This window comes from Nylanderia fulva, unplaced genomic scaffold (genome assembly GCF_048542155.1).
Source record: "Nylanderia fulva isolate GAGA-0341 unplaced genomic scaffold, ASM4854215v1 Scaffold8, whole genome shotgun sequence".
In the NCBI taxonomy this organism is placed as follows: domain Eukaryota; kingdom Metazoa; phylum Arthropoda; class Insecta; order Hymenoptera; family Formicidae; genus Nylanderia; species Nylanderia fulva.
Window position 1 is genome coordinate 1,834,209 of NW_028190916.1, and position 16,380 is coordinate 1,850,588.

Consider the following 16,380-nt stretch of genomic DNA (forward strand, 5'->3'; position numbering starts at 1 on the left):
TTAAAAAATGCTGCCATTAGAGAAAAGATTTTTTTTTAATGGAAATATACTGCAATATATAAAAATAAAAAATATTTGAAACAAATTGAAAAGTATATTTGTGTGAAATTACACGATTATACTAGGTTTTTTTCGACCCAGTATAATCATGCAATATTGCTACCCATATGGAAGATTATAGATTATATATGCAATTTTATAAGAAATATATTCTTATATATTTTTAAGATCAAAAATATTCTACTAAACATATGGAATTACAGAAAATGCTAGTAAAGTAAAAATGCTATAAAATAATGTTATAAATAAAATAGATATATGCTTATAAAATAAACTTCTAATAAAGTAAAAATACTAGATACTAAATTTGAAATTACAAGTGATTTTTGCATAAAAATAGTAACTGTACCCATATTTTATATATATTTTTACATTAATATGTATTTTCACTTTAAAGAAGTATGGAAAAAAATTACAATGATAATTAAGTAATTTTTTCAGTTTTGAACAAGTAATTTCCATGTAAAAACATGGATTTTTTTAATGTGGTCTTTATGATATATATTATTATATACTTGTTTCATGGAGTTTACCATGATAATATCGGTTTCGATCCTAACACTATTTCAATTTTGATTCGAATGCATGCCGCAACGTGTCGTGAAAGTACTTCTCTAATAACTTCGAACATAATATCCCTTGTACTATTTCGCGTGTATTATTACATGACAGATATTACGCTTATCAGACATCACCTTCGTGCAGGTTCGTTGAATTGAAGAAGAGTCTCGTCGCGTGTGAACGATGTGGCTTTCCGCAAATCCGCGAATTTCCCATGAGATTTTACGATATCAGATACACGAGAAGAATTTCTAAATAAATATACGCACATAAAGTTATTCACCTTTCTTTCTCTCTTTCATATATGACGCATAATTTGACTGATGAAGATTCTTTGATTAGCTAGGGCGATGAGCAGATATTTCATTAATGAAATGTCCAAATCGAGGGAGCGATTACCGCTGTTCGTTAATCATCGGCTACAGGATGATCGATCCTGAATGACTAATGGTCATAAAGCATTTTATTACCAGTCTCGCAAAGCCCGGTAATCGACGTCTTACGATTTTACGCGAGAGAAGATATTGTTTGACGTCGTCGTTTTATTTATATTAACCATAACGAGCGTCTCATTTGTGTTGCACATTATTCAACTTAATGCTTCACCAACTTTAGCAGTAATGTCGAATTCATTAACAATAATTATAGCTGTTATTACATTCACTTGTATTTTCGCGAGTTATAACAAACGAGGCAAGGTTGAATTATTTTCAAATAAATCATATGATTCGATAATCAATGCGATGAGTTAATTACACATGTAGCGGCAATTAAAAACGAAAGTGTCGATCAATCTCTTTCGTCAATTTTTCATCAAAGCTTTTTTATTTTTTTTTCTTCTCGCTTTTAAAGCATTTTTTTGTGAAAGTAAATGACAAGTCGCTCTTCCATCATTTTTGTGTGATAATATTAATAAAAATTATATTAAAACGTTTTTAATTCAAGTCGAAAAAATATTGTCACGCAAATTTTCTTTTTGAAACATTTTAACATGTTCCAAAATTAATTTCAAAACGATGTCAGTGCAACTGATATTATTTAATTGAGTCGCGTAAACTTCTGTACAAAAAATTTAATTTGAATTCTGTCTCTGATTTCATTTCCACGCAAATGTTCATTAATATCGTTATTCCGATTTATTTTCGCTCAATTTTTAACTCTTTTTGCTCTTAAGGATTTCCAATTATTATATCTGAAAATTGGCACGTATAGACGTTTATCCAAAAATCAAATGTAAGCCCCGTTTAAAGATAAGTCGATCGCTTTTATCAGTGTTCCACAATTTTCCCGAAAGAAAGTCTCGACCTTTTCGTGCTTTTACAACTCATTAGCGCAAGCGTTGGCCTTTATCGTTATAGTGTCGAGGACGATATTGAAAAATTGGAAATCCCATATTGGCAGGCCATCAATGAATTATCCATAACCGACTTCACGTAAGTCGTGGCAACGACAGAACCGAAAATCGCCATGCTTAATATTCTCATGTTCGTTTTGCGAATTATTATCAGATTTTATTAATCTGGCAAATCCCACTACAAGAGATCAAATTCGAATATACAATTTTATTATATAAATATATAATTAATATATAATAAATTTATTAATAACTTATTGCTCTAATCTAATTTTGCTTGCAAAATAAGTTTAAAAAAAATCTTTAAAAAATAATCAAAAGTCTATATCGCTACAAAAACTATATTAATATAATTAATTAATCTACGATTTTGATATTAAATTTTTCGCTAAAAGAAATTACTAACTTAAGTTTAAAGTTATTGTGTAATTATACTTTTACAAAAGTAATAAATAATAATGTAATAAAGTTATAAAGTTGCTGATCTCTTGCTTTGTCGTTCTTTTTTATTGATCGTTAGTCGCTCTTTTATAGTACATATTCGCAAAAACACAATTCATTATGGTATGTATATTAATCAATGAATAGGATTATATTACTTATTGTTAGTACTTAACATAATATTCTCAATATAACATACATTTTATTTCATATATATAATATAGATCAAAATTTAATATATATATACATATGTTATAAATATGATTAATATATATATATATATATATATATATATATATATTATAAATATAAATTACAATAATAACTGTACTTACTCATTAATTAAATATATTGCAATAATATTTGGTACAATGCATGTATTAAATTTAACAATTATATCAATTTTATCTCAATACTGCACAATGTTATGCGATGCTATGCAAGTTAATATTTAGAATACTATATTCGCAAAAATTAATTAATTGTGTAAATTAATAATAGCATAATTCAATGAAAAAAACCACAAGAAAGAGTATTATATTCAATATTTTATATGTTAACAATTATGATTAATAAAATATTCCCAAAATATGATTAAATATGGAGCAAATTATGAAGTTGGCTATTGAGTCTATTTAATTACATAAAAAAATTCTTTAAAAAATTAATAATTTTAACAATATTTAATTTTGATTGCAATAGAATGTTTCTAACGTTATATATGGTAACTATAACATGCTAAAATACATTAAAATAGCTTTGTTTTGCATATTTAAACCGCAAATTTCTCAAACTTGTAATGTAATAGAGCAGTTTAGAGACCGAAAATATATTCAGCATTAACAAAATTGCAAGAAATGATTATCTTCTTTCTTTTTCTCTTTCTGCTAAATAAAAATATTTTATAAAAAGTTCTTTTATTAAATTGTACAATCACCAATTTTAATAATCGTAAAAAATCACGTTAAAGAAATATTCCAGTTACGAGTAACATCACAATACTACGGAGTGCCTCGTGACGTTTTCTGCTCGTTCAAGTCTCGCTATGAATGACAACAGTAGAGCGCTATTGTTGTCATTCAAGCGGCAAGACTTAAACAAGCAAAAAACATCGTGAGACATCCTGTATTTCGCCGTATTATATTTCTGAAAACATTATTTCCTGCAATTATTAAAATTAACAATGATCAATCCGTGTAATTAATTAATTAATTTTCGAAATTATCATGTCTCAATCGTGTAATATTATACGTACTAGAGTAAAATTGTCGATATGATTTTAGAATTCCTCAGTTATTAACGTTATATATTTAATATTGTAATTATGAAATACAATAATATATTGGAACGTTACTGCATTTAATTAATAAGTACAATTATTATTGATCCTGCATGTATATGTTAATATATATAATATAATATATGTATATTATTTTGATGATTAATGCCCGTATCATATTATATAATTAATCGTTTTTTTGTAAATAAGTATTATGAAGAAGAAATGCTAAGGAATAAACAAGAAACGAGAAAAAAATAAAGATGTCCAGAAAGGCAGTGGAAAAACCATGGTATAATTTATTAATTCTGTTAATTTATTATGTTATTTATAAAATTAATTGCCCGTTTATCTCTGCGGTAGTTACCCACTTTAATAATTAATTTAAAAAACATTTTTAAAAAATTAATAGAGATAATAATTCATATAAAAAAGGAATACTATATAAAACAATTTTCATTCAAAAAAATTTATTAATAAAAAGATGAACAACAAAAGAGTATACTTTAACTGCTTCTGCTTTCTAATATTATTGTAAAATTCAAAATGATAATTGTAAAAAATTTTTCTTAACAAAGATGTCAATAATATAAGCGAGAATATAGATGAATAGAAATCTGCGTTAATTAGTTTTGTAATCGATAGAAAATTAAACATGTTTTGACCAAATTTGAGACTCAATGTAAATTATATTATATCATCAATTAACAATGTATTATATTGAGAAAGACTGCCGTGCAGTCGAAACGTATATGTATATGTAAATTAAATTTAATTTTATTTAAGTTTTTAAGATTAATAAATGTTTTAATATTTTAATAATTTGACATCGTAATTGGTTTGCTCGTTTTAGTTGGCTTTTTTTATATGTAGTATTTTTTTATATTTATATTTATACGAGCCTCGTAGTTTTATAAATTGATATATCTTTATATTTAAAATTTGTAATTTTTATACTAACTTATTCTTCTTAATAATAATTCATTTTTTTAAAACATTTTACTACTCTTATAAGTCAACATTATTAAACATTCCACCCGTTTTTTTCAGTCAAACGATGTGCAATATTAGTATATCTAGAAAAATAATTCGAAAAATATGTTAATATTATACATTACTTTAATGTATAATAATGTATAATAAATAAAATAATTGATTTTTAGATGGTTTTAATTAATTTTTAAATTTATTTTGCGAGTAATAAATACTAGGATATTTCGGTAGCAATTAATTCGAAAAATCATGTGATAAAGCTGATATTGTTCTTCTCACTCTTATCTAATATTGAACTTCTTACTTTTTCAGATATTAAACTTCTTACTTACTTAGTAATTAAACGGTTATAATATAGCATACTACACTTATAAAAACGTAATATCTTTGAAATCTATTTCTAGTATCTTTAACAAATTAAGTAGCAATTATATCTTATAATTAATTTTTTGTTTATTATTCGCTGTATTGTTTGAAATGATATTTCTAGCGTATAATGTCAAGTCAGGCATTAATAATCAGTTTCCTATTAACATCAATTTCCTATTAATCGATAGGAGCGACAAATTCAGGCTTAGTTAGGGTCACAAATTAGCAATGAATTAGCATTTAATTATGCCATGCATATGGATTTGATTTCTTGTCACAAATTAATAAAATTATCATCGATTGTATATTGCTGGATTCTAACGACGAATTTTTGAATATATTATATTCCAACACGCGAAATATTGTATTGCACACTGTCGCTCATGCTGTAATAGCTTACGTATATTCTTGATGCGATACGCCAGAGAAACGTCTTCTCTTTGCGACACAGTGGCTTTCGCGACACTTCGACTGGTTCGGGAAGTATTGACAGTGTCTTGATAACATGATCAGGCGCCACTTCGCCAACAACCTGGCGGCTCTCGCGTACTCCATTACCGCGGGGCTAATCGTATTAAGAACGTGCCGCATCCCGTTGCACATCTCCTGTTTTGCATTAACATACGTGTGTGGATATACAACGCGACCGAACCCCGGGGTCTGTGTGTATTTGCCATTTCGGGAAAGTAATGTATAAGAATCACATTATAAGAATATACTAAGAATCGTACAAGGAAAACTTCAAAAAAAATTAAGTGTAAAAGGAAAAGCACAAAACAGATGTACTATGCCTATTTTTCAGCAATTAAATGTGTGCTATATTTTATCAGTTCTGATACAAATCTTTCTCCCTGATTTTTCATAAATTTAGATCATCAGAAATATAAAAGTCGGCAATATAATCAAAATATAAAAAAATCGACTTGTATCAGGTCATTTTCAAAATTCGAAAGTTAGTCTTTTGTGTAAATTTCTTCGACAAATAATTTATAAATGCCTATAGAGATTAGAACTTAACAATCAATCGGTGTGATAACTAGTAACTTTTATTTAAAACGAGTCACTATTTCTCGAATTTTCTTGCGCCCTCATCCATGTAACATTCTCAGCAAGTGATGTAATTTTTCTCAGCTTCTTGAATTCTACGTCGGATATTTGTACGAGAGAACTATAAAATATTAACTTTTACGAGCGAGTCGCTTAAAATTTCTCTCTCGACGTAATGCTGTCGGTATTAAGTCGGCGAATGCTGTCTCTAAAAGTGTCGCCAGTATTGCAGCAACCTAATTTCGCTTCAAGAAATTCTTCAAAATATATTTCTCAAATAAAATGGTCTATTTTAAACGTACCGCGATTGAATATTGCAAAATCATGCAGATTCATATTTTATGAAGCAAATTACATTAAATTATTCGATCGAGTATAGAGAGACCGATTGTCAATCGGTCAATCTCATCTGGCATCCGGTAGAGATATCAATGCGTCGATTCCTGTGCTTGCGCTAATTCCAATTTATATGTTAAATCACTAAATTACACGTTTTCACGCCACTGCTCGTAATCATCTCACTGAAATAGAGTCTGAATGCAATCTCTATTGCAATCGTTACGTCTTAAAAATACCAGAATTTTATCATCATGAATAAAAGTAATTTAACAGTTAATTCTCGAAAAAATAATGTGTAAAAAAAGGTCATAAAAAAGACATAAAAAATAATTTAAATATTTTTTGCAAAAAAAGTCTTTACAGTTTATCGTAATATACGCCGCGTGTTGTTAAATTTAATTCTCGGGAAAAGAATTTTTAATATAATAAAGAGACTCTGTTATTAATTCACTTTATTTTAATATGGACAAAATTTTGAATTTATACAAAATAATTTTTTCTTGCATAATATGTTTCAAGACGCTCGTAAGCTGCTCATAATTTGCTTTTTTATTTTCTCGAATAATGTCAGCGACTGTCAGATAATTTCTAGGGATTTACAAGATACGTTATATACTGACGAATTCTTGCGTAAAATTAAAGATGAGAAAATAGTAGCGTGATAGACTATAAAATAGATTTTGAAAAGAGAACTTTCAAACTGACTTTCGATTTCGTTTCGTTTATTTCTTTAAGATTTAAAGAGCTTTAAGCCTACTCGTCATTATAATAGTGTGATTTGAGAATATCTCACCACCCAGAGAAGAAAACACGCGGGAGGAATAAAACGGAAAGGCAGTTTCAGTAATGGAGTATTATATTCGCCATTGTACTATTTTCATCTCAAATAATTATTACTAGTCCTCTAAGAAAGGGTGACTGAGGAAGGCAGCATGTGTGGTCAAAAGCAAAATTGACGTAACAAGCGGACGGGAATAGAGTGTTAAATGAGAACGGTGCTTACTGCAAACTCGAATTGTATCGAAATATAGTTATAATTCGCTCGTGCATATATACATAAGTCTGTTATGTATAATATATAATGACGCGCTATCTATCGATTGTATATATTAGAGAGCGAACTGCGAAGAATGCCATTATCGTTACAACGTCAGATTCTTGAATTGATGATCGAATACAGGAAACAAGAACGACCGTTGAATGATCGGAAAAAAAGAAAACAAACGCTATATATCAGACTTTGACACTGAATTTTTTGTCATCTTGATTCATATCTCGCAGAATGTATGTGCCTAACTGATTCTTTCGGATTAGTCGAGAGATTTACGATCCATTGCCCTTTTTCTTCTCCGTTTCTTCTTTTCGTTTTCTCTTCGTCTTTGCTTTCGTAGCGCACGTTTTTTCTTCCCTTTTAAGCATGTAGGGCATTGTAAAGAAGGCACGTTCTTACTCTCGTTTCGCGCAACAATTCTTACTTCGCGTGCTTTCCAGCCTTTCTCCTGTCTCGGTAAGTGACGCCAAGTTTCTAGCCCGGCCGCGCGAATAAGCCCACGTTCTGACATAATGATATATATATATATATATATATATATATATATATATACATATATTTTTTTCTTTTTTTATTCGCGTATTTCTCTCTTCTTCCGTAACCCACGTTTCCGCAGTTATTTTCAAAGATAAAAGTAAAACGCTGCTCATATGTAACAGATCTTTAAATACTTTTCTGCATTTCTCCATATTCGACGCTTGACGGCGCGTTCTGAGGACACACCGAGAATTTCAATTCCATGGCGAAGAATGCGAATGGACGGGGGGATGGGTTTGGCAAGTGCCTAGGCAACTTGTCGCGGTTTCGAGCAGCGACATATCGATCAGCCGCTTGCGGCTTCGATAGTTCGAGGTGCTCGCAAGACGTCATCGTATTCATATCAAACGCGCGTTCAAGATAAGATTTCTCTCGAAAAGAGTTTCCGAGAGCACCTGAGAGCATTTTCCACAAACTATTAGTCTCGTTCGCAGGGGACCGAGAAAGAGACGTTGGACAGAGTTGGATTTTATAGACAGTCCGGATAAGTGGATGGACGACGAATCTTTCCATCAAGCAAAGTAGCAGCTATTGTTAATTCGTACACCTGTCCTGAGTACAATGCTTGTGTTGTTATAACATACGTCTTTGTAATCTGAAATATCTGAGAGAATCACGTCAAACAGAATGCTCTCGCTGAGCTCACAGAATTGCCTTTCCTTATCTTGGAAGATTACAAAAATCATAAACCATGTCCTTTGTGTTCCACGAGCATTGCATTTCTTTATATCTTCGTGAAATCGATAAGAGAATGAGAAAATTTCTCTTTTCTCGATACAAATAATAATCATTAGAGTATATTGCTATACAATTTTCTATTCAATAATAAAATATTTACACGATCGGCGCAATTACAAGAAAAGCTGCAACAAATATTCTACCGTAAACTATAATTTTATTCCGTCACCGAGAGGAAAAATCACAGTCTTTTGTAAATATACTGTATAAGAGAAACAGCGTAATTTGTAATTTAACAAATTTGTTGCTCTTATCTTGTAAGTGCGAATGAATGCTCGGGATGCAACGAGGCGGGTGCAAACTGAATGCAACGTCAAGTTGGCGTGAACGGTAAGGAAAAAAGAGGCGAAGTACGAAGTAAATGTACCGCGCGCGCGTAGGTAAAGTTTAACAAACGGTCCGCTGACTTCTCGATAACCTCGGTTCCGAGTGGTGTTGTCGTTGCAAGAATAGCCGTATATTTCACGCGCTCCGTTTGGAGGAAAGTTACTGCATTTTCGAGGACTTGACTTTGTTCCGTCGCCGTCTACATACATAAGAGGCGAGAGAATACGATTTCGTTGCACCGCTCCGCTCGTGGTTTCCGTCAGTCGGAGTAAAGCGAACGTCAATCCATTTTAGTTAGCTTCTCTACCGAGAGACGTATTCTGTCTAAATTTATGAATCTGTCTAAATTTATGAATTAATGTAGTTGCAGATTAATAAGAATTTTGCATGTCACAGAAAATATATATATATATATATATATATATATATATATTTTCTGGAACAGAGAGATGGAGAGGAAATAATGATATAAACATAATACAAAATATGTGTATAATATATACGTACATATTTTGCATTATAATTATATATAATATATATATATATATAATTATAATGCAAAATATGTGCGTATATATTATACCTGCCTTGGATCATTCATATCGCCATGCATTACCTAATTATTATGAGTGAGAAAAAAAGGGCTTTTCTCAGAACGAAGAGATAGAAAGGAAATAATATATACACACACACACACACACACACACACACACACACACACACACACACACACACACGTGTGTGTGTGTGTGTGTGTGTGTATTATTTCCTTTCTATCTCTTCGTTCTGAGAAAAGCCCTTTTTTTCTCACACATATATATATGTGTGTGTGTGTGTGTGTGTGTGTGTGTGTGTGTGTGTGTGTGTGTATATTATTTCCTTTCTATCTCTTCGTTCTGAGAAAAGCCCTTTTTTCTCACTCATAATAATTAGGTAATGCATGGCGATATGAATGATCCAAGGCAGGTGCCCTTATTTGGCGAAGTCCTTTTACTCTCGCTACGAGGCAGATTATTAAGCCTGCGGCTCGCAAGCTATAACGAGCAAACTATAACGAGCAATATTCATTAGATCTTATACATTTTTGCTAGCCAGTATGTACAAGATTATGAGATAAATCAGACCATAAATATCAGATTATATACATGCGCAGCATCCGCTATTCTCTTCTCTTCAAAGCAAGATAAAGAAATAAATAAAATATTACAAATGTTTCTTGGAAATTTAGTAAAAGCTTGTTAATGTTGCGCATACGCGGAACTTGAAGCAGTTCGCAGCTTGAGTCACTTTACAAAAAGATTAGTTGATAATGCTACATAATAGTGACACAGCGATGTTTACGACAATAACTCGCGCAAAGTACCGAATAAATTTTTGCTCCTTCGAACAGCCAGAAATAATGAAAATATGTCAAAGTCACTAGAAGATAAAGAAGCGACGAAAAAACCAGAGTGAGAAATAAGCTCGGCCCTTAAAGTTAACTAAAATTTATCTTAGGATGATTTTTCTCGGTCATTCTTAAAGCTTGTGATGTTTTTTTTTACATATATAAAAGTTTCTGATATCTTCACGAGCGACGTACTTACAGAGAAGAAGATTACTTAGAAAAAGGAAATATTATTCTTAAATATTATTTATTTATTTAATCGGATTACATCCGATTTTTTGTGCGGATATTACCTATACAATTTATCGTAAAATAAAAAAGCGGGCATAAGAATTTAGAATCTAGAAACTTCAATTTTTCTTACGGAATATATTGATTCTCGCACACACATATATACACACAATATTTGTTCTTATTCTACACTTCATTTTATTCTCGTCCGCATCATTGAAGTTTCAAGGGGTGACTTAAAATCGTGGAGAAAATCTTAAAACAGTACGTTTCTGATAAAAGCCGTATATGTAACAACTGTAACTGGCGGCGAGAGCCTGATAAAAAAAATTACGATCAGAATAAGGGTTCCCTTTCTTCTCGGGGGAGACTCTAAATCCGCGAGATCGTATCTCTAGCGAACAATCGATTCCACGCGAATGGCGGAATACGCTTATTCGTTCGATTGCAGTCGGAATATTGGTTCTATCTCGGGTTCAAGAAGAAGCGAAAGAAACTCTGAAGAAACCTATAGTTGTGTATGTGCGCGTAGTCCAGAATAATTCGCATATTTGCATACTTCATTGGCGTGCACCGCATCGAGATGACGGCAATTCTGTTCGCGATCTGCATTCTATTGGTCCTCTCTTAATATACCAGCGGAAAAATCTTAACGATAGTCGTTTACGTTCAATTTTCACACCGACATTCTTTCGTGCGTCTCTCGTTAATATGTTTTTTTACTATATCAAATAAGTACTTTTACTAAGTTTATATCTTCGAGACATGTATATACATATACTATATATGTATATATATATATATATTGTATATATATATATATATATATATATATATATACATATATAAAATGTATGTACACGTTCAAAATGTGCCATCTCCAATGATGTTCAATGCATGAATTTTTTATCAACAATAAAAGACGGGAAACTGCGACGCTACTTAAAAGGAAACGCGAAACTGGCACGAGCTAGCTTCCGATCATTCATTCGAATGATCAATTTAGCGCTCTTAATTTTTAATGCGCGAAACTCGAAGTCTGCTAATAAAAATGCATTCATTTAAGCTACGTAATTATATGCATTCTAAAAAAAATCGGGCTAATTAAAAGCAATCTCTTTTAGAACACGCAATACTGCGTTTAATCCTCATGAATGAAAATAATCTTCCGCTAGCTAACATTNTCGCGCACACACATAGTCCGATAAATTAGGGAAACTGTGTAATTTTACGGTCCACGACACATTTTAATCCGGGCTAATAGTTCGCAAGCGCCTAAAGTCAAGAAGGGAAGGAGCGAGAGGGAAAGACAGAGGATTCTCCTTGCGGCTAATAATGTGTTACGGAAACGTAAATTACATACATCGTCACGAATACCACAAACGTCACGGCGCCCTTCGTGAGCCGAACGCGTTCTCTCTTTCTCTCTTCGCCTCTCTCCAACATTATATCGATCGTTAGCTATTTTCAGATTCAGGAACAATATTCGAGCGTTAATTGCTCCATTTCGCCCCGCTATTCATCCCTCACCGCAAAACAGCTCATGTACACAATTGGAGGATACTCGCGTGGCGCACATAGCGCGGCATGACCGTTGTGTGAGCACGTATAGTTTAAGAACTTTCCGGGAAATTGTTCGCGTTATTGAATGTGTGTACTATGCAAACAAAACAACAACACGCGTTTGGAATGTTGACAATAAATTCCGATTAATGCCACAGATTACCCAAATATGAAGCATCAAGATATGCAATTGTAAAATACAAAGACAGATAATCTAAGATAAATTTTAGAAATGCGCATTTATGTATATCTAAACATAGCTATTTTATATAAATTATAAATACGTATATATATTGTGCAAAAATTGATAATAGAAATCAAGTAAGGCTGCGTAATGCACAAAAAATGCAAACAATCTTTGTAAAATATTTCATGAATAAATGATAATCCTTAAGAGTCGCCAGTAATAAATAATGAAAATCTCTCCTCCAATTTTAAAGTCGACCAGACTGGCAATAATTTATTTTAAATAATTAGTTTAATTTACAACGTTTCGGCTGTCATTGCAGCCCTTTTCAAGTAATCTATAAACAATTATATACATATAAATATACTCTTAATGCGCTTAATCATACAAATAATTATAAATTTACAAAAATATATATGTTTACATACCAGATTAATACAATAAATCATATTTACAGCAAACCCCGACAAAATTAACCATTGTTTTGATGAACAATGTATAACTGACAGAAGTAAGCCCGAAATAAATAGATGTTGACTGTTAGCAGAAAACTTAGTCACTACGCGTTGAGGAAATAGAAAACCAAAGTACTGTGTCTTTCGCAATTTTTAAACCGTCAATACAAAGTCAAATACATAAATAAATAAATAAATAAATAAATAAATATGTAACATGTGACAATATAATATATTAAATAGCTTCAAGAACGCGATCATAAATCCCACTGAAATTCTCCGTATCTTTTTGTAAATTAATGCTTTTTCTTTGGTTTTTTATATAAAACATTTCTGCTATTTCTCTTTTTCTTGTTTGTTTTTCTTGATGCAGAATCACAGGAGAATCCCAACGGAACTCATGATCGTTGCAAGTCCGATGCAAACTAACAACTGAGTGTGATGTCGTGTCTTTTTTGATGTTATTTTTATGTTCCTTAATACGTTTCTAAATGTCGCTTTGTTTGTCCAATATATGTAGAGTCACAATTCGCGCATTCGATCTTATAGACGACATCGGTTCTTTTTAGGTTATCAATACTATCTTTTCCTCTTTTTATCAAAGTGTCTAATTTTTTTGGAACGGTATATAATACATCGATTCCATTTTTGTTTATGCAACGAGTAATATTTTCGCTCAAATCTCTAATATACGGCAACACTATAACATTTCGTGTATCAAATTTATCTCGATTAGACGCACCAAAATTACCGCCAAATTTAATCGCCCTTGGCGGTAATTTTGGTGCGTCTAATCGAGATAAATTTGATACACGAAATGTTATAGTGTTGCCGTATATTAGAGATTTGAGCGAAAATATTACTCGTTGCATAAACAAAAATGGAATCGATGTATTATATACCGTTCCAAAAAAATTAGACACTTTGATAAAAAGAGGAAAAGATAGTATTGATAACCTAAAAAGAACCGATGTCGTCTATAAGATCGAATGCGCGAATTGTGACTCTACATATATTGGACAAACAAAGCGACATTTAGAAACGTATTAAGGAACATAAAAATAACATCAAAAAAGACACGACATCACACTCAGTTGTTAGTTTGCATCGGACTTGCAACGATCATGAGTTCCGTTGGGATTCTCCTGTAATTCTGCATCAAGAAAAACAAACAAGAAAAAGAGAAATAGCAGAAATGTTTTATATAAAAAACCAAAGAAAAAGCATTAATTTACAAAAAGATACGGAGAATTTCAGTGGGATTTATGTTCGCGTTCTTGAAGCTATTTAATATATTATATTGTCACATGTTACATATTTATTTATTTATTTATTTATTTATTTATGTATTTGACTTTGTATTGACGGTTTAAAAATTGCGAAAGACACAGTACTTTGGTTTTCTATTTCCTCAACGCGTAGTGACTAAGTTTTCTGCTAACAGTCAACATCTATTTATTTCGGGCTTACTTCTGTCAGTTATACATTGTTCATCAAAACAATGGTTAATTTTGTCGGGGTTTGCTGTAAATATGATTTATTGTATTAATCTGGTATGTAAACATATATATTTTTGTAAATTTATAATTATTTGTATGATTAAGCGCATTAAGAGTATATTTATATGTATATAATTGTTTATAGATTACTTGAAAAGGGCTGCAATGACAGCCGAAACGTTGTAAATTAAACTAATTATTTAAAATAAATTATTGCCAGTCTGGTCGACTTTAAAATTGGAGGAGAGATTTTCATTATCTCATAAATGTCTTTGGTGCAACGTTGCTTTACTTAATTCGTCGTCTGTATTCGCCAGGGAGGCCGCGTAAACTCTAATTCTACTACGTGTTGCAGTGACCTAAAATAATAATCAACACCACGGTACGGTGTCAGTTACAGTTTGCTAGATGTAGTACGACTACTTTATTCAAACACAGGGGTGTATAAACAAAAAAAGTATCACTGTAATTTCCTTGTTAACCTCGCGATCATGTGCCACAATTACGATAACGAAACTATTTGCAAAGTTGATTATCATATTACTTTCTCATATCAAATATTATACACGATTTTTCTTCGAGATTATCATAATCGTTTTTGTACTTGCTGCATATGTTAACGATATGTACAGAAAACGAGGTCACGTTGTTATTCAAGGAAGTATCATACACAGAAAGATTTTATTAAAGTTAAGAATATTTTTAAAATAAAAATTCATATTAAATAGATAGAAATTAATATTTCTTTGTATATGCATATGTATAATATATGGGTACATGGGTATTATATATTGTATGTATACTATACTTTTTAAAATACTTGTAAATATGTAAATATGTTTTATATAATATTGCATATTATTAATATATGATTTTTAATTATATTAATATATAATTTTTAAATTGTCGAAAAATTGAATTATATAGAATCGAGTGAAATATATATCTCTAAATATTGCTGAAATAAATTTTACATTTTATTACATATGCACATATATCTATATGCAAAATATTAAATGATATCAGCATTTTTTAATTAATTAATCGCGCGCCACAATCTGATAATTGTTAATTATAATAATTATATAAAATGATCTCACATTTTGCATAATACTACTTATAATAATATGATAATACAGAGCGCGATTACGCCGTTATCTTTTCGCTTGAATTTCACTGCGCAAATGACGGACTGCAAAATGTAGCACGCAGACCACGCATACCTCATCAGTCATTAGTGTATAAAAAATTTTGACAATAAATTATCAATAATTATATTCGGTATTCGGCTATGGATTTTAACGCGCTGTTGTTTACCTGCTTCGGCTTTGTTGTTATTCGCGCACCGATACTTGAACAGAAAAATAATGCGAAAATAATGCTCCATTAAATTTTTTTCTAAACGCGATCACGATCAATATAGGAACTATACTTTTGCTATATCTAATAATATTAATAAGTAATTAATAATTAATTCACTTTTATAAAAAATATAAGTATGTCATATAATGCGTATATAAAATATTATCAACGAATTATTTATCAATATACTATTCGGTTTTGGTGGTCAATAGCGTTCTATTGCTTATGTGCTTGACAATTTATGTTTGTTATTCTTACATTTTGTATCGAAAAAAATACGAGTTTTTATGATACTCTTTAAGATCTCTTAAGATAGAGAAAAAATAATTTGCTAATAGTCAAAATCCAAACTTTGTTTTGTCTAAAGTATTTGCACATTTTTAAATGTATTGTTCAAAATTCATGTCCGTTTTTACATCAAATATGGTGTGTTTATTTCATGTACATTTCGCGCAAAAATATTTATTAAAGAATTTTATTTTGCATTTGTCAAAATAAAAAGAATTTACTTAATCGAATGTATTTAATAAAAACTAGCACAGTAAATGTATGCAAATTAAAAATTTAAAGTTTACTGCAATTTACTTCAATTTTTTATGC

At 30.7% G+C, this 16,380-nt stretch overlaps 1 protein-coding gene across 3 annotated transcripts in view; it reads left to right on the forward strand.

Moving 5' to 3' along the window:
• LOC114935100 (tachykinin-like peptides receptor 99D) overlaps window positions 1-16,380 on the forward strand; it is a 94,008-nt gene that overhangs the window by 35,597 nt on the left and 42,031 nt on the right. The gene's annotated exons all lie outside the window — the stretch shown is intronic.